Source organism: Sorex fumeus, unplaced genomic scaffold (genome assembly GCF_029834395.1).
Source record: "Sorex fumeus unplaced genomic scaffold, SorFum_2.1 ptg000032l, whole genome shotgun sequence".
Classification (NCBI taxonomy): Eukaryota; Metazoa; Chordata; class Mammalia; order Eulipotyphla; family Soricidae; genus Sorex; species Sorex fumeus.
In genome coordinates, this window is record NW_026606089.1 from 13,062,316 (window position 1) to 13,080,395 (window position 18,080).

Below are 18,080 nucleotides of genomic sequence, written 5' to 3' on the forward strand. Positions count from 1 at the left end.
CGAGGGAGCCCGTGTGTGTGTGTGTGTGGTCAGGGAGCGGCGGTCCAGCTGCTGCTTTCGAATTTCTTTTGGACAAATCGAGACCACACCTGTGAGTTCATCTCCTCTACACGTTTTTACCCAGGGAGGTGGGGGTCACTTCCTTCACAGCCCTCAAGTACCAGATGAATTCTCCACCACCGAGGGGGGTCAGTTCTAGATTCACTTTGGAAAAGTAGAAAGTCATGTCCCGGACCCCGAACCACTTGCTTCATAACTCGAGTGACAGTCTGCTTTGGTCTTGGCTAGTTTATAACAGTCTTAGAGGGACACACCCAAGTCCTGTTTCAGATGTGTGGGACAGCAGAAGTGTTCTCACTTCTGGTTGGCCTCACTGCCCCCTGGGGGTTAGTAGCCAGCTACATGCCCTTGAAGCATTAGGCACCCTCTGCATGTATACTGTTGCCTTAAAACATACACATACATATTTGGGGGGCAAGGGAGAAGCCTCGAACAGGTCTACTGTCAAGCAAAATTCAGAGGATCCAGGAGTCACCCCTGGTGAAACCCAACCCTGCTTTGCTGGCCGGATGTTCAGTGCTTGGACATACCCCCAGTGTGGTGCTGCTCAGGCTCCTTAATCCTAGGGGCTTTCGGGCCACCCTGTTGATGCTTGGGGGCCACCAGGACTACACCTGGCAATGCTTAGGGGGCCAGGTAGAGCCAAGATCGAACTCTGGGCATCATGCCTTGCACGTCAGCCACGTACGTACTCCAGCCCAGTGAGTCACGTCCCCCATGCTCTTAGACACATACTGGCTAATGCCTCTTAAGTGACTGGTGATGAAACTCAGTACAGGAAGGTTTAGGGCTGCAGTGTGAAACGGACCTACTAATGTTATAAAGGGAGCGAAGGAACCCTACCCAGGAGGAAAGTAATGACTTCCAAAATCTTTTCCTTTTTGCAGGGGTGGAATGTGATGGGAGAAGGGGGTCTGGGGCCACACCCAGTGCTGCTCAGGGACTCTTCTTGGCTCTGCTGGTGACCCCTGATGGTGCTCAGAGAACCATCTGCAGTGTTGGGGTAAACCCCAGTCAGCTGCATGCAAGGCAATACCCAAACCTCTGTTACTGTCTCTCCATTCTAAGACCGTTCCTTAAAAATCTACCCCGCGGATCCCAAAAATGTTTGTAAACAATTATTGTTTGCTTATTCCTGACTTAAAATTATTTCCTCTTTTGATTTAAGACGCTTTCTTTGTTGCTGTTCTCCGAAGTGGGTGTATCCCATGCTTGATCCTAATTTCTATCGCATCTCCTGCCCAGTGGATCAGATTTCTTATTCTGTTTTCTCCCTCTCAGTGCAATGATCTTCATTGTCTGTATGTGAAGAGTTTTGCATGTTTACAGAAATTTATGGTCTATAAAGTCAGTACCAAGGGATGGCTCTGTTATGGGGGCGGGGGGAGGAAGCACCCCACAGGAATCACCAAAACATCTTGTTACAAGAACAATTGAAGTTGGGAAGGATGGTGTCTCCTGGCACGCGCCAAAGCACAGCCTCTAAGAGAGGGAGTGGGGGTTCGGTGTTGTGCCCAGGAGCAATAGAAATGCAATGGCTTAGACATATTCTCATAGTTTACCCAGAAACTTAAACATGTTTATGAGGAAGAATGAGAACCTGCAATTGAGGAACATGTAAAGAACATATATCGTGTGTCTGAAAATTTTTTCCATTCATTTCATCATCCTGTTATTCGTCGATTGCCTCGAGCAGGCCCCAGTAACGTCTCTTTCATCCTAGCTCTGAGATTATATTCAAGGCTATTTAGGAGAATGAGACCCATCATTGTTACTGGTATTTGGCATATTTGGTACGCCACGGGGAGTTTGCCAGACTCTGCCCTGTGGGCAGGCTACATTCGATAGCCTGCAAGTTTGTCCAAAGTAGGAATGAGATAATAAGATGTCATAAAAAAAAGTTCTGATAAGATGTCGCGCGGCCGCAAATGCGGCCGCGTGGTTCCGGGATCTGGATTTTATAGTCTCTGAGTCTTGGCCGCTGATGGGATTACACGGCGCTAGGGGGCCAGGTGGTGGGTGTGACCCCCGCCTACTGGAATTTGGAGGATCTGGGTGGAAGATGCTCGACTCTGAAAATGGCAGAGAAATATCATGGGATGTGCATGTTTACAAGATGGTTATGAAATAGAAGGTGACTGGTGGTCAAGAAGGGGACATTGGGGTGGAGAATGTGCACTGATGGAGGGAGGGGTGTTTGATCATTGTATGGTCCAAACCCGAACATGAAAGCTTGTAACTGAATCACATGGTGATTCAATAATAAATTTTTCTAAAAAATGAAGGGCACTATATAGATACAGATATATATATAATTATATGAATATCTATACCTACATATAAACCATAGTCTCCACTGGGCATCTATATATAGTCTATCTATCTATCTATCTATCTATCTATCTATCTATCTATATCTATCTGTCTATATATATAGAGTATAGTCCCCATTGGCCATATATATCAATATATCTACACATAGTCTATAGATCAATCTATCTCTATATATCTATATATAGACTATGGTCTCCACTGGCCATATATATACATATATAGACTATATTATCTATCTATCTATCTATCTGTCTGTCTGTCTGTCTGTCTGTCTATCTATCTATCTATCCTATAGTCTACACTGGCCAGGAGTCCCCAGCCAGGGCCCAGGGACTTCTCAATGCAAAAGTATCCTTAAGATTCTGTCTTTGGCCCTACCACGGCCAAAGGAATGCAGATACAATCTCTCCAAGGGAGAGATGGTTACAGCCTCCAGACTACCAGCCTCAGGTCAGTCAGTCCAAATTACAAACAAATTTCTGTAACCAAAATTGGAGTCTTCCTAAATTGGAGTGGTGAGGAAGAGGAGGGATGGAAAAGAGAAGGGGTGAAGTTGCAAAAACCTCAGCGGTTTTTATGGATACTCAAGGAGGTTATTCTTCAAGTCCCACCCCTTGTCCAGGGACCATGCTCCAGTGAAAGCATTACCAAGTTCTGGTACCCAGTTTTGGCAATCTCAGTGGTGCCCATGTCCGTTACCAAGAAAGATGCTCTGAGAACCGGGGCGGGGGGCGGGGGTGCAGAGTTAAGCCAGAGTTCGTCACCACATCTGCTGCCTGTTACCTTCTCTTGGACATTTTATTTCCCCTCTGCACTTTCATTTCTGCTCAGTAAAATGGCCTCGAGGAGACCTGTTTTTCACATTGTTGTAGCAATTAAATGATATCTTATAGGAAAAGCGTAGTGCCTGACATTTAATACTCACTTTTCTTTCTTTCATACCACCTACTGACTCCTGTGCCGAGATTTAATGAGAGGTTATAGGTTTAGAAGTTGGAACGGGTAATTCAGGTTAGTTACATTAAAAATTTGTTGCCTGTGAACGTTGACAGTTTTTTTTTTTTTTGGTCTGAGAAAGTTTTAACATTGAACGCATTTCTTGTTGTCTTAAATACTTCAGGATACTTTTGTCTGAAACGAAGATGATCGACTATGTAATTGTTCAAGATCCCTTCAAGCCCTGCGTTTTATGATTCTCTGTTGTTGCTATAAAACCATACAATATGCCTTTCTGGGGTTGTAATTTCTGATTTCTGTGTTGTAAAAGTCTTTGGGAAAAAATGAGTTTCATAAGACACTTTCCTTGTTTTGGAGCATTAATGTTTCTGTGAAGAGGTTTTCTCTTAGGAATGTAAACACAGGACCATGGAGATAGCTTAGTAGTCAGGGGAGAATTCCTGCTATGTCCCAGGACCCGAGTTTAATTCTCAGCACCACATCCACTACTGGTACCACAAGGGGTCCCCCGGTGGTCGCCAGAACTCCCTGATGGGTCCTGGCAGCGCCATACCCTGGACCCTAGCGCTGAACTGTTAACCCAGGGGCTGAGTGTTGCCAGGAGTAGCTCCCGGCCCTCTGAGCACTGCTTGGGAGCACTCCCACTCAAGAATAAAACCAACCAAAAATTGAATTTCTTTTTCAAACTCAAGTTTACTTTGTCTTGGGCTCTGTGAGCAAGTTTAGGCAAATCCTCAAAGGTCACTGTCGGCATCTCCACCGATTCGGTGATTTCATATCTCTCGGAAGGCAGTGGGGGGACAGGAGGCTTGAGAAAGGAGATGGATCTGGACCTGAGGGTTCATTAGCCCCAGGTACTGTCTAAGGATGTTTCAGGAGGCGATTATTCGCAGTTATGTCTGGTACTTCCCATGGATTTTCATGGGGGCTGGAGCGCAGGGTGGAGCAGATCCCTAACTTTGAAAATTCTGTTTACCAGCATTTCACTGGCCGTAGTTTGACATGCTCCTTTGTGGTCCCACATATTTGAGACACTTGTGGGCTTTTCATCTCAGTCCGCATGATGATAGTAAGATATGCTGGGTATACTTTTTTATTTTGACGGGGAAAAGCATTATGACTAAATCCCATGGGATAAAATCTTTTTAAAATTTATTTAATTATTAGTATTTTTTAATTATTCAGTCACTGTGAGAGACAGTTGCAAAGCTTTCACGATTAAGTTTGAGTCATATAATGACCGACCACTACCCTCCACCAGTTCATGGAATAAAATCCTCAGGCAGGGAGACTGCATGCTACAATGGAAAGAGCAGGAATTTATTTGGGAGCCACACCTGGAATGCTCAGGGGTTATGTCTGGCTCTACACTCAGACTCCTGGTGAGACTGGGAGGACCACTTGGGATGCCAGGGATCCACCTTGGGTTGACCACATGCAAGGCAAGAGCCCTACCTGCTATACTATCTCTCCAGCCCCAAGGAGCAGAGGTTTTGATGTTAGATTTGGGTTTGAGTCCCAGCTCAATTGCTTAAGAAATATCTCTGACATGAGATAATCTTCTCAGTCTATCATGGGTTCATCCTCCCCTTTTCCAGTAATTTTGGGGAGACTCCCAAGAAGGACATAGGAGGCCACAAGGGGTACACCAGGGAAAGCCTTGGGGGCCATGTGGTGCCAGGATGGTGCTTGCTGGCATCCAGATGCAAAACAGGCACTGCAGCCCTTTGAGCCATTCTCCCAGCCCTGAGTGAGTAAGGCTTGTTTTCGGGCAGTTGAGAGGATTAATTTATGTAAAGTACCCTATATGCACAGACCCGCCCCTTCCATTCCTTATTCATAAAAGAATTAGTCTGTCTCTGCATGGAGCCAGAGCCTTATGAGATGAAAGGAGAGAAAAACCCTCTCTTCTTTCTCCCAATTAATGTCAGGGAGACTAATTTTTTTTATCCCTTTGGGAAACTTATCTTTCCCAGAATGAGCTATATCTTATTTCATGCATATTGTAGAATTGGATGATCATACAATACACTTAAGACTGGGGCACATATGTAACCTAGGTGATTGCTACTGTAATAATTCTCATTGCTAATAATACCAACCAAAAGACTTTAATTTTTTCTTCCTGGTACCCTTTGTAAAGGCATTCCCAATTTTTCAGCATGTGTCAGATGTGTTCCTACAATTTCCTAATGTGTTCAGATGCTTGAACTTGGCAGGTGAAATCAGGGCTCAGTACTAAGACAAAGTATTTGTACACCTGTGAATTAATTCTTCAGCACGTTTCAGACAGATCTTTGGTTTCCCATTCTTTGAATCAGGAGGAGAGTCAGAGACATTTTGAATTGGCATTCTTCAGGGGAAAAAAAATCGCATCATTGAATTTGCTATTATTTTCTTGGTCATACTGCGTTAGGCAATCTGTGTTCCATTATTCCTTTCTGCTCAGCAGCGGGACACAGCTTGAAGGCCCGTGTTTGGAATATAGTCCAAGTGCTAAGTTGTGTGTTAAGATACCAGAGCTGATTGCTGTCGGTGAGATCACAGGATCGGCATATGTGTGGCTAGCATGTTCTTTTGGACACACGATTTAAACACCAAATAACTAGTCGAAGGGCTATTGTGTTTTGTTAAGGCTGCTTTTATTTCCCTAGAAGTTTATAGTATTGCTGAAACTGTTAGTGGATATAGACATATGTTTGTATGTAAACGGTGGCATATATTTAATATTGAAATAATCCTTTTCCTTGTTGTTTATACAAGCTTCTGAGGAAGTTAAAGTACCACCACACTGGTGTGATCCAAGTTGTCACTGTTTGTGTGATGTTTTACCAGGTAGAAGCTCGTTCTGATCAGCACCTGAAAGCGGTCGAACGGTTTTCCCACTCTGCGGAGTATTCCCTGTGAAAATGTTGCTGTGAACGTAATGGACTTCAGCTCGTGTCTGTGGACGTTCACACGTGTTCCAAATTATACCTCAGGTTCCATATTTTACAAATTTCAGTAAAAGAACTTACCTGTATTCCATAAGTGCAGTCCTTTGGAACCCTGTAGCTGGAGTCAGGCCAGTTGTGTGATTGGGGAGGCATGCTTGGCAGTGTCCAGGCTACTCCTGGCTTGGTGCCCGGATACAGGGATCAAACCTGGGCCTCCTGCAAGCAAAGCATGGGCTTACCCCAGCACGCTGTTTCTTGCATCCCCTTTATCAGAAGCTCTCTCCTCTCTCCTTCCCTCCCCTTCCCTCCCCTTCCACTTACCCAACCCTCTCTTCTACTTCTCTACCTCCTCTTCCTTCCCCTTCCTTCCCCTTCCTTTTCTTTCTCCTCCTGCTTTCCTGCCCCATGATCTCCAGTACTGTCAGTGTTGGGGGTTCCTGCATGTAGCGTTCCAACACCCCACCCTCTGAATTGTCTTTCCTTTTTCGTCCAGCCCCCCATCCTGGTAAGCTCGGTTCTGCCAGACACTTTCAAAGAAAAGACTTTTCTGGCCTCTGTTTTCTAAACATGAAATTGCTTCATCTAAGTTGTCTCTCTGATCTCTGAGGATTTTATTGTAGATACAGTTCTGTGAACTGCAACATTTTAGAAATAGTTCTTACTACTATATTAATATTAGCTAAAATCTAGAAATTTTGTATACGTCATGTGTAAGGTGGTATATCTTCTCATTAGAAGATGAAAAGACCTGTGCTAATTTTCCTATCTGTGCAATTTTCCTTCTACCACCAATTACAAGTTGTCATAGCAAAATATTTTTTTACTTAGCCTGAGCACGAGCGTGTGTGTATGTGTGTGTGTGTGTGTGTGTGTGTGTGTGTGTGTGTGTAATCTGGCTGTCTAGTAACAGAGACTGAGGTGAATTAAAAGGATTTGAAGTTTCTTCTTAAGAGTGTAATAAAACTTTTATCTAGTTCTGAATGTGTATGTATTTATATGATTTTTGGAAAAATATGCTATTCTTTCAGTGATTCTAGCTTCTTTTATCTGTTAGTTCATTGTTTAGTGATATTATGAGTGCAGTTTATTGTACAGATTAGCCATACTGTATGGACACATTTTCTTGATATTATTACCATGGCTGGCTTTATTCCAAAATCTAATTTGATTGGATCTGTATGAAAGATTCACTGTCCACTGTCCTCCCATTGTTCATCAATTTGCTCGAGCGGGCCCAGTAGCACTGTGAGACTTGTTTCTGTGTTTGGCATATTCAATACGTCACGAGTAGCTTGCCAGGCTTTGCTGTGAGGGCGAGATACTCTCGGTAGCTTACCGGGCTCTCTGAGAGGGGCAGAGGAAGTGAACTTGGCGCATGCAAGGCAAACGCCCTACCCACTGTGCTATCACTCCAGCCCATGAAAGACTACTGTTTTAAAGTAAAAAAGATATCCTTTTTACTTTGGCCCACACCTGGTAGTCTTGGGATTATCCCTGGGTTTGTCCTTGAGGGTTGCATCCGGTGGTGCTCAAGGCCCCGTGCCATGGGTAGGGTGAGCCGGGGACTGGGGGACTCAGGTTCCCACATGCAGAGCAGATGCTCCACCCATTGAGCTTTCTCTCTGGCCCCAAAAGATGATTCTTAGCACATTATATTCCTGTGTATCTAATGTACACTCTATATATGTATTGTATACATCGAATCTTAGATCTTGTAAATGAATTTCATCTTTGTCCACATTTTGTTTTTTGTTTTGAGGCCATCCCAGGTGATGTTCAGTGCTTCTGTTAGCAACATGGGGCTTGGGGAGTCCTGGGAGTTGAACCTGGGTCAGCTGCATGCAAGGCAAGCACCCTGTCTGCTGACGGCTGTACTATTGCTCCAGCCCCAGGCTGTGTCCACTTTTTCTTTTTTTTTTTGCTTTTTGGGTCACACCCATCGATGCACAGGGGTTACTCCTGGCTCTGCACTCAGGAATTACCCCTGGCGGTGCTCAGGGGACCATATGGGATGCTGGGAACCGAACTCGGGTCGGCCACAAGCAAGGTAAATGCCCTACCCACTGTGCTATCGCTCCAGCCCCATGTGTCCACTTTTATCTACAGAGAGGAAATAACAAAATGACTTTCAAGTCAATATAAGCTAAAATAGAAGTTTTCTGAGAAATTAAAAATTCTGTAAAATGAGATGTCAGGATAGAAAAGTATTGAAAAATTCATAAACTAAAATCAGTGTGCCAGTCACTGGGTGATAAGATTAAATAGTGAATTTTTATTTTTGATGTGCTTTAAAAATTATCCTAAGTTCTTTAGAATGAACTTATATTCTTCAAAATATGTATTTTGTTTGTTTTTGGGGGGGACCACACCCAGTGGTGCTCAGGACTTACACTTGGCTCTGTGCTCAGGGGTCACTCCTGGCAGTGTTTAAGGAACCATTTGTGGTGCCAGGGATTGGCTACATGCCAGATAAACATCCTGCTTGCTGTATTATAACTCAAGCCCCAGAAATAGATGATGTTTTGTTTTTTACATTGGTATGTATTTGTAATCTATGTTCAGATTATAAATACATACAAGTGTTCCCCAGTATTGGTATAATTTCTGATAGAAGTTGAGCTGGTTTCATTGCATATTGCAGAGTCCTGTAATAATCAGGAGGTGTGATCAGTTCCCAGAGTCCTAAATTTTACTAGTGTTATCTATCTTTTATCTTTAATTAATTGAGCTACTCCTTTTCTTTCCAGTTTTTTCTTCTTCCTTTTTATTTTTTAATTGAATCACCACGAGATACAGAGTTACAGAATTGTTCATAATTGGGTTCAGTCATATAATATTTCAACACCCATCCCTTCACCAGGGCACATTTCTTACACCAATATCCCTAGTTTCCTTCTTTGTCCCCCCCCAAACACTAGCAGGCACTTTTCCTCTCTCTCCCGCTCCCTCTCTCTCCCTCCTTTTGGCTTTATGGTTTGCACTTCAAGTACTGAAAGACGATCATGTTTTTCCTTTACCTACTTTCAGTTTTGTTATCAAATATTGTCCTCCACACGTCCATTCTTGTCTTCGCTTCTTTTTACTTGGTTGAACCAAGGCAGCGGGTACTTTTTGGATTGTAGAGACAGAAGCATCCTAGGATCCCTGGGGGACCAGTTGACACTGGGATGGCTTAAGGCATCTTTGTTGCTAGTGTTGTTGTTTTGGGTCTACATCAGTGCTCAGGGCTTGTTCTTAACTCTCTGCTCAGAGATCACTCTTTGGGAGATACACAAAAACAGCTATATGTACCTTCAGAGATGTTAGAATACTTCATCTTATCTTCCTCTAGTTTAACTCAATAATTCCAGGTACATTTTATGCTGAAGAAAAGCCAACTGAGCAATTAAAAAAATGTGATATTTTTAGAACTTTCATTAAGCCCATAAAATGTTATTTTCTCATCTCTGGCCATTTCATCGAAGACCTTGATTATAGACACTGTTTATTAGAGAATCTGGAATGCATAAATCAATTTTGACATTCTCTTTGATAATGGTCTAATGACAATGGGACTTGTTACTAATTACTGTAGTAACTTCTAATTAATGAGAATTGTGACTTCAGATTAGTTTCCTTCTAATTAGTACTTTGTCATTTTACATTGTCAGAAAATGGTGTTTGCTGGTCTTGAGGAAAGAGTTTCATTTGGCAATAGGTGGTTCATTAACACATGGAACGAGACTGGCTCACACCCTACTTGCCAATTTCAAGTGTTTTGTGAAAAGGGAAGGCTTGCCCTGGAGTGGGAGAAGAACAGTTTCTTACCCAACGTTTTTATGCTACTGTTATAGAAAAAAACATATTTTAAAAGGAGGCATTGAAATGAAGCAACTCTGGTTATCCAGAGACTAAACCTTGGAGTGATTATGGGAGTATTGAGGAGGAGAAATTTGGGGAGCCCCATCAGGTAGCCACGCCATAAATAAAGAGGATCACATTTCTTAGAATATGATTTTAGAATATTAAAGTCATGAAGAACCTGAAGGGGTCCCTTAACCCAGCTCCCTTATTTTATTTTTTATTATTTAAAAATTTTGCTCAGGCGGGCCCAGTAACGTCTCCATTGGAGACTTTGTTGTTACTGTGTTTGGCATATCTTATTTTTAAAAAATTTTCTTTTGGGGGTCACACCTGGCAACGCTCAGGAGTTACTCCTGGCTCTGCACTCAGGGATGACTCCTGGCAGTGCTCAGGGGCCATATGGGATGCCAGGGCTCAAACCTGGGTCGTCTGCATGCAAGGCAGACATCCTACCCACTGTACTATCACTCCAGCCCCTTTCTTGTTTTAGGAACTGAGACCCAGAAAGGAAAAACTAAAATTCACAGAGTCGTTCAGTAAGAAACCTAGGACTGGCCCAAGGTTTTGTTACTCCCTGTCCAGCAGGGGTAATTCACGATTAGTACTAGAACTATTATTAGATCATTTCTGTGTGAATCACTGTGCCATTGGTAAGATAAATCATCTAGATGGTTTGTAGGAAATATGATTATCCAAAGAAAAGTAGTGATAAATTTTCTCTAATTGGTAAATCTTCATACAAAATTATTCCAGAAGATTTTAAGTTCTTTGACCCTAGCAGAGTAAGGGATGGTGAAGTATAAGGATTCTTTAAATCTTGACTTGTAAGTAAATGCTTTTTATTTACTTATTTTATTGCTACCTTTTTTATTTTCTCCTTTCCCCTTATTGTGTTGTTGCTATGATTGATGTCTGAGGTCGCATGCTTGGTTGTGGTGCCTGGTGGGAGTTGGGCACTTTGTTTTTTTTTTTTTTGTTTTTTTTTTTTTTTTTTTTTTTATTTATTGAATCACTGTGGGAAAGGTTACAAAGCTTTCAGGTTTATGTCTCAGTCATGCAAATATCAAACACATTTCCCTTTACCAATACTTATTTTTTACCATGAAGAACCCCAATAAAACCCCACCCCCCACCCCTCCCAGTCCCTGTGGGGCAGATGAATTCTAGTTAACACTCTATCTGCTTTGATTAGATTCATTGTTTCAATAAAAGATTCACCACTATTATTTAGAGTTTACCCCCCCCCCCAAATCAGACATGCTGAAAAAGCATTGTGAAGTGATTTGCTTTCTACAGCTGGGTTCAAGAATTAAATGTTGGTTTTGGATTTCTGCTATTTTTCCTATTGACCCTGGAAGTATTTCTACTGAAAGTCAGATAGTTAAGAAATTGGTTTCTGTGTTCTGGAGTCGTGGCCGTGCTGGAGAGCCGCTCGCGGGGGGCAACCGGTGGCCTCGGTAGGGCGTGAAGGGCGGAGCGAAACGCCCCCCTTCCCATGAGGTTTTAGTCGCCCCCACACTCCCGGCTCATACCTGCTGTCCACAAGGCTCCCATGTGGCCGCCATCTTTCTTTCCAGAGAGGAGAGGGCGAATGGGGCAACACCCTTTCCCCTCCGGCAGACTTGATGGCCTGGATCAATGCATAGTCCGTTCACTTTTCTGCTCCAAGCTGCTGGGTTCTGCATTAAGTCCTTGTGCTTCTGGGGCCGTGGCTGTGCTGGAGAGCCGCTCGTGGGGGGCAACTGGTGACCTCGGTAGGGCGTGAAGGACGGACCGGAACGCCCCCCTTCCCATGAGGTTTTAGTCGCCCCCACACCCCCGGCTCATACCTGCTGTCCACAAGGCTCCCATGTGGCCGCCATCTTTCTTTCCAGAGGGAGGAGGGCGGAAGGGAGCAACACCCTTTCCCCTCTGGGCAGAAATGATTGCCTGGATTAACGCATAGTCCTTTCACTTTTCTGCTCCAAGCTGCTGGGTTCTGCATTAAGCCCTTGTGCTTCTGGGGCTGTGGCCGTGCTGGAGAGCTGCTCGTGGGGGGCAACTGGTGACCTCGGTAGGGCGGGAGTTGGGCACTTTGGTCGGGGTTCCTGTACACCCCAAGTTGACTCCTGGGCGTGGAGAACATCCCATAAAGTTAAAGGGGAAAAGTCACACACCCAGCGTCCTGGATTGTGGGACACTGCAGGCAAGATGGACCCCGTGCCTTGTGCCTCCTCAAAGCTGGTCTTTTCGGGGAGTTTTCCAAGTTGTCCCCGGGGTCAGAGCTAGGACGATGTGAGGGAGGGACTGTTCAGGGGTCCATGGTGGGTCTTTGATGATTCTCAGTTGGGCTGGAGCTGGTTCCTAACTTTATGAAATTCACTTGAAATTCACATCACACATGCCCCTCTAGGCTGGCCTGCTTCCGGTTCACTCGTCTGTTTCAGCTGTGCATTGGGAGTGAGTTTGTGGAGTTGGGGGGGCTGTGCACCCCATGGTGATAGCATGCCCTGTCCCAGGTTGCATCTCATCTTGTGTCTCTGCTGTGGAAACTCTTACCAAGAGCCACCCAGAAAACCCCGAGTGGCACACCCTGAAATTTGGGAGGATGCTGATTTATTCCACAGGCTGGCTCAGCTGAGCTTTTGCTGGAAAGACCGACCCCTCCCACACAACAAAGTCGGAGGTTTCACTTTCTGGGGTGTCTGAGGGGGGTGGGTAAAACCCTTTGCAGGTAGGTAGCTGGCAGGAGAGTACAGAGGCTGAACTTCTCAGAATTTCCTTTGCAAAACAATGTTAAGACTGACTCAAGGGCAAGAGCACATGGGGAGTTCATTCCAGGGTTACATAGTGAGACAAGGACCATCTCTATGACACCCAGAATATATTCTGTGGTGGCACCATATAGCCCAGACTTACCTGTCTGTGCAGTTCCTTCTCTGGGATTAATCAGTTTGAAACTGAGACCAGGTGTCTATTTTCCTCATCACTCAGAGCTGCTGGTATAGGCTCTGGCTCTCCTTCACTCCAAACAGGGATTATGGTGTTGAAAAGGAGTGAGGACTCATCTATGGTGGTTTGATACAAAAAAAAGGGTTTTGGGTCTTTATTTAGGACTGTGTGTGTGTGTTTGCTTTTTTGGGTCACACCCAGCGATGCTCAGGGGCTCCTCCTGGCTCTGCACTCAGGACTCCTGGCTGTGCTTGGAGGACCATCTGGAATACTGGGAATTGAATCCAGGTCAGCTGTGTACAAGGCTAAACCCCTACCTGTGTGCTATCACTCCAGCCCTATTTAGGACTTTTGTTATTCCATCTGGGTGGAGGATGCTCAGCCCCGATCCAAGCAGGCTTGAAGATCTCAGCCCCAGGACCCGCTTGCCTTTGTTCCTCTGCGGCACCTTCATGCATGTGGAGAGTGTCTCAGTATGGTTGTGGCTGGTTCTGGAGGTCTTCAGCTGCCGGAGCTCTGCTTGGGGCGGGGAGGGAAACTCAACCTGCCCCCCTCCAAGAGGACAGCCAGGTGCGGGGGCAGGAGACTCTGTGCTGTTCTCTTCCGGGAGCTGGGTTTTATAGTCAGTATAATGTATAATGTAACCTACCCACACGGCAGAGTCTGGCAAACTCCCTGTGGCATACCCAATATGCCAAGTACTAGTAGCAATGATGGGTCTCATTCTCCTAACCCTGAAAGAGCCTTGAATGTGGCACATTTTAGAATCTCAGGGTTAGGACGAAGGAGACGTTACTGGTGCCTGCAATCCACGAACAACAGGATGATCGTCATCGTGATCGTTACTTGAAAATGTGCTAGTTAGTTCTGTCAGATTCAAGTCAAAAATTTCCAAGGCTCTCACATGGTGAAGTGGAAACTTTCTTGTTGGCTGAAGTGCTCCCTGGCATCCTAGAGCAAAGAGACACTCTGACTTCCTTGAATCACTCGTTGCTGGTTGCTGGGAGGAAAGGTTTGAGGGAATGTGATTTCTCCAGTCTGTTTTGATTTCAAGGGTATAGGTATCTATCTGCTAAGTTCCATCTATTTATGTTGAAATCCAGAACCTTCCTCTCAGGGGAGGATGAGAGAGATAGCAGGAAGAGATCACATTTCTAAGCCTCCCTTTGGTGTTTTCTTAAAAGGTTTTTTCATCGTTGTTACTTTAGTTCAGGTTTTATTTCATTTTAATTTATTTTGGGTTCAGATGCTTTGAAAGAAGCAAAAAAAGAAAAAAAGCTTTTCATCTCCATGAAATTAAACTTTTTAAATTTAAATTTAAAATTTTGTTTACGCTGGCTCTTTCGACTGAGCTTAAATATTGCTTCAGAAATGACCCCTTCTGATCTGTGGTCTCCCTGGCAAATGGAATCCATGTAAGCACTTGAATTTCAAATGCACGTTTTCCCCCTTTTAAACTGCTGCTCATTGCTGTAGTAAGAGCTCATGAAAACCATCTATAGTTCATAAGGCTGGACTCTTGCAGTGAAATGAGAGGCCATTAGAACCATTGGTCTTATTTCCACTGAATTAGTTAACTGCCTGTTAAGGTTCAGAGCTTATTGACCAATAGGCATTTATTACTCTGGCCATAATGACACAATGATTTCCATTAAATTCCAGAGTTTATGGAAATAAAAAAGAGATCTTACAAAGAAAGTGGTTAGTGGTTGCATTTAATTATTAGGATTAATTAGGCATTTAAATGTGGGTATAAAGTATGTTTTAAAAACAGTCATTCTGTTTCATTGCTCTGAGCCAGTTGTGCTGAGAGGAATGGAGATTTTGTTGTTCTTTCTGGAATGTATTGTTGGTTTTCTTTCTTCCTTTTTTTTTTCTTTTTGGACCACACCCAGTACTGCTCAGGGCTTACTCCTGGCTTTACACTCAGAGATAACTCCTGGTGGTAATTGGTGGACCATATGGGATGCTGGGGATCGAATCTGGGTTGGCCCCATGGAAGGCAAGCACCCTACCCACTTTGTTCTCTCTCCAGCCCCTGGAATGTATTACTGATTTTCTTGTTTCACAAAGTGTGTCTACTGAAATTGCTAAGTCTTGTCTTCAGACAAAACCTTATCAATACTATGGGATATTTGGTAGTTCAACATTTGCTGTTAATAACAACCAGGATAATTTTGAAATTAATCAACATAGTTGTCACAGGGTATTAAATGTGCTCATCTGGGAACTTAAGAAAATTGTGTCTGATTTTCAAGGTCTTTTCATGTGAAAAATGTCTGTGTTTTCATCCCTTCTATATTATTTCATTATAGCCATAATTAACTATCACTATAATTACCAAACTTTTTTTTACAGAAAATATCAATTAAATTAGGGGCTTAGTGCATTGTTTTTGAACTCGTAGTGGTTAAAAATGTTGCTTAGGAGCTAGTTAAAAGAACTCATTTAAAAATTAATGTGTCCTGAAAGAAGGCAGAAAGAATGACAGATTATGGAGTGGAACCTAGTTTTTAAGCTTTAGGGATTCTATCCATTACATTAAAAATTAATGTGGCTCTGAATATTCATCTTAAGACCCCTTGAAATGATAAGCTGCAGAGTCAGATCTTCTTTTCTGTCGAAGACTCATTTGCAAGTGTCAGCCAGCAGCCCTTTCAGAGAACGTGAAATGAGTTTCTTAATTTGCTTAAAAAGTGTGTTTTCAGAAAGTTGATGTAACCAAGCATATTTGCATTTTGTCTGGACAGGCTGAGTCTCCTTCACTGATGTTGGTTTGGATAATTTTTCCGCTAAGAGCATGACATCTATTCAAACCCAGTGACCCAAGAACATGATGGGTTAAGTTTTATAGGATGAATTCATCTCTCTCCCTACTGGGTACCGTGCTCAGTGCATAAAGGATCTCGATATGCGTTTAGTCTGGGAATTTTAGCAGCGGTGGGGGCGTGGGGAGCAGGCCCCAGAGAGAGGGCACCACCTCTGACCACCCTCCTCTTGGTCCATCACGGCTGGGGCAGTGCCTGGGAGGAGCGGGACTCACAGCAGCCCCCAGGGGCTCCTTCCAGGTGTGGACACTCAAGTCGCGCTATACTCGGAAAGAGAACTTCCCGAGAAGACACAAAGACACAGACATTTTACTTTGGAAATAAGAGGGAAAGAAAAAGGAACATGTTCTTGAAGATTTCTGTTTTGAGGGGCTGGGAGGGGGGCACACCCAGCGATGCTTAGGGGTTCCTCCTGGCTCTGCACTCAGGAATCACTCCTGGCCGTGCTTGGGATCATCTGGGATGCTAGAGATGGAACCTGGTCCACCGCATGCAAGGCAAGAGTTCTACTGCTGCACGATCACTTCCTCCCTGAAAGCGGATTTGTCCAGAGAGAGGGGAGGGAGCATCCTAGAGTCCAAGGGGTCAGGATGTGGTGACTCCCAGGAGCGCAGAGTCCCCCATACAGTTGAGGGGAAAAAGCACAGGGAGAACAGAGGCAGTGGGCAGTATCCAAGGTGAAGTGCGAACCTAAACCCTGGTGCCCCCGCAGTGGACAGGTGGGAAAGAGCCCCAGCAGGATGGAAAAGGAGGGCTTTGCCCATCAAAGCTGATCTTAAAGGCTCTTCCCAAGCTGTCCTGTCTTGCTATCTGATATTGACTAGGGTCATGTCAAGGAAGAACTACCCAATTCTCCCCGAATGGGCTCCAGCTGGTTCAGACTTTCAGAAATTTGCCTGAAATTCATTGTCAAGGGGACAACCCCACCCCAACACACACACACACACACACACACACACACACACACACACACACACACCTCCATGCTTGTCTGCTGTAGAACTGAGATCTGCTTCAGAACTGAATGGGCGTAAGTCCGAGCATTGACTTTGGAAAGCCCAAAAATCACAGGGTTGCATCTTTCAGGTATGCAGAATGAGAAAATGGATACCAATAGAAGGGGCCACTTTGTTTTGGGTGGGTGTGCAGAGCTATGGATCTAAAGCAGAGCCTCACACGTGCTGGAGCCACACCTCCAGCCCTGGAATAGAATTCTTTAACTAATATTTATTGATGGATAGGTAACATGGCTATCTAGACTCTGCGCATGTAAATAGGAATTAAAATGACTCCTTGCCCTTGAAAATTAATTTTCAGTTAATTTTGTTTGTTTATTCATTCAGACATACAGTAATTGTAGGATATGTACTCAGTGTCAAATGCCGTACTGGGTATATAAAGATGGAAAGGCATTGTTTCTGCATTTCAGGAGCAGTTGGGGCTGTGAAATTATCCCTGGCATTTCCATTTGGAACTGGAGAGTGTTCTTTTCTGAAACTCCCCTTTAAAGGGAAACAGCATGCTCTACAACTTCAGAGTCATCCAGATTTACTTTGAATCTAAGCTATTACCTTGGGTACATTATTTACATTTTACCTGCTGTAGGCTCCTTAAATTTAAAGAAGAACATAACAATCTACCTGGACGACCATTAAGACTAAACAGGATATCCTTTTGGGATAGGGGGAGTGGGGGGGCAGGAGGGATACTGGAATCAGTGGTGGTGGAGAATGGGCACTGGTGGAGGGATGGGTACTCGATCATTGTATAACTGAAACCCAAGCACAAAAGTTTGTAAGTCTAAAACTGTACCTCATGGTGTTTAAATAATAAAAATTTTTTAAAAAAAGACTAAACAGGATTACTTGTGTGAAAATATTTGTCCTGTAATTCAGTGACTTTTTGTATGAACTATTTCATTGTGAACTGGCTGGATAATGTGAGCACCATATAGCATGATACTTAATAGAAAAATACTTAAAAAAAAAAGAAAAATACTTAAACATATTCCAAACAACTGACTTGGAAAAAAAGTTTTAAATAAGTTCTAAAAGACCATATTCAGTTAGTAGATGTACTTTGTCTGGCTTTGAAACTGTTCTTCAGGTATTTAAAGTGCTACTTTTACATATCTCGCCAGGTTGATTTTGTGTTTTTGTAAAGATTAATGATCTCTCCCTGTATACTTACA

At 43.8% G+C, this 18,080-nt stretch overlaps 1 protein-coding gene across 1 annotated transcript in view; it reads left to right on the forward strand.

The window, feature by feature from the left end:
• TTC28 (tetratricopeptide repeat domain 28) overlaps window positions 1-18,080 on the forward strand; it is a 716,021-nt gene that overhangs the window by 335,230 nt on the left and 362,711 nt on the right. The gene's annotated exons all lie outside the window — the stretch shown is intronic.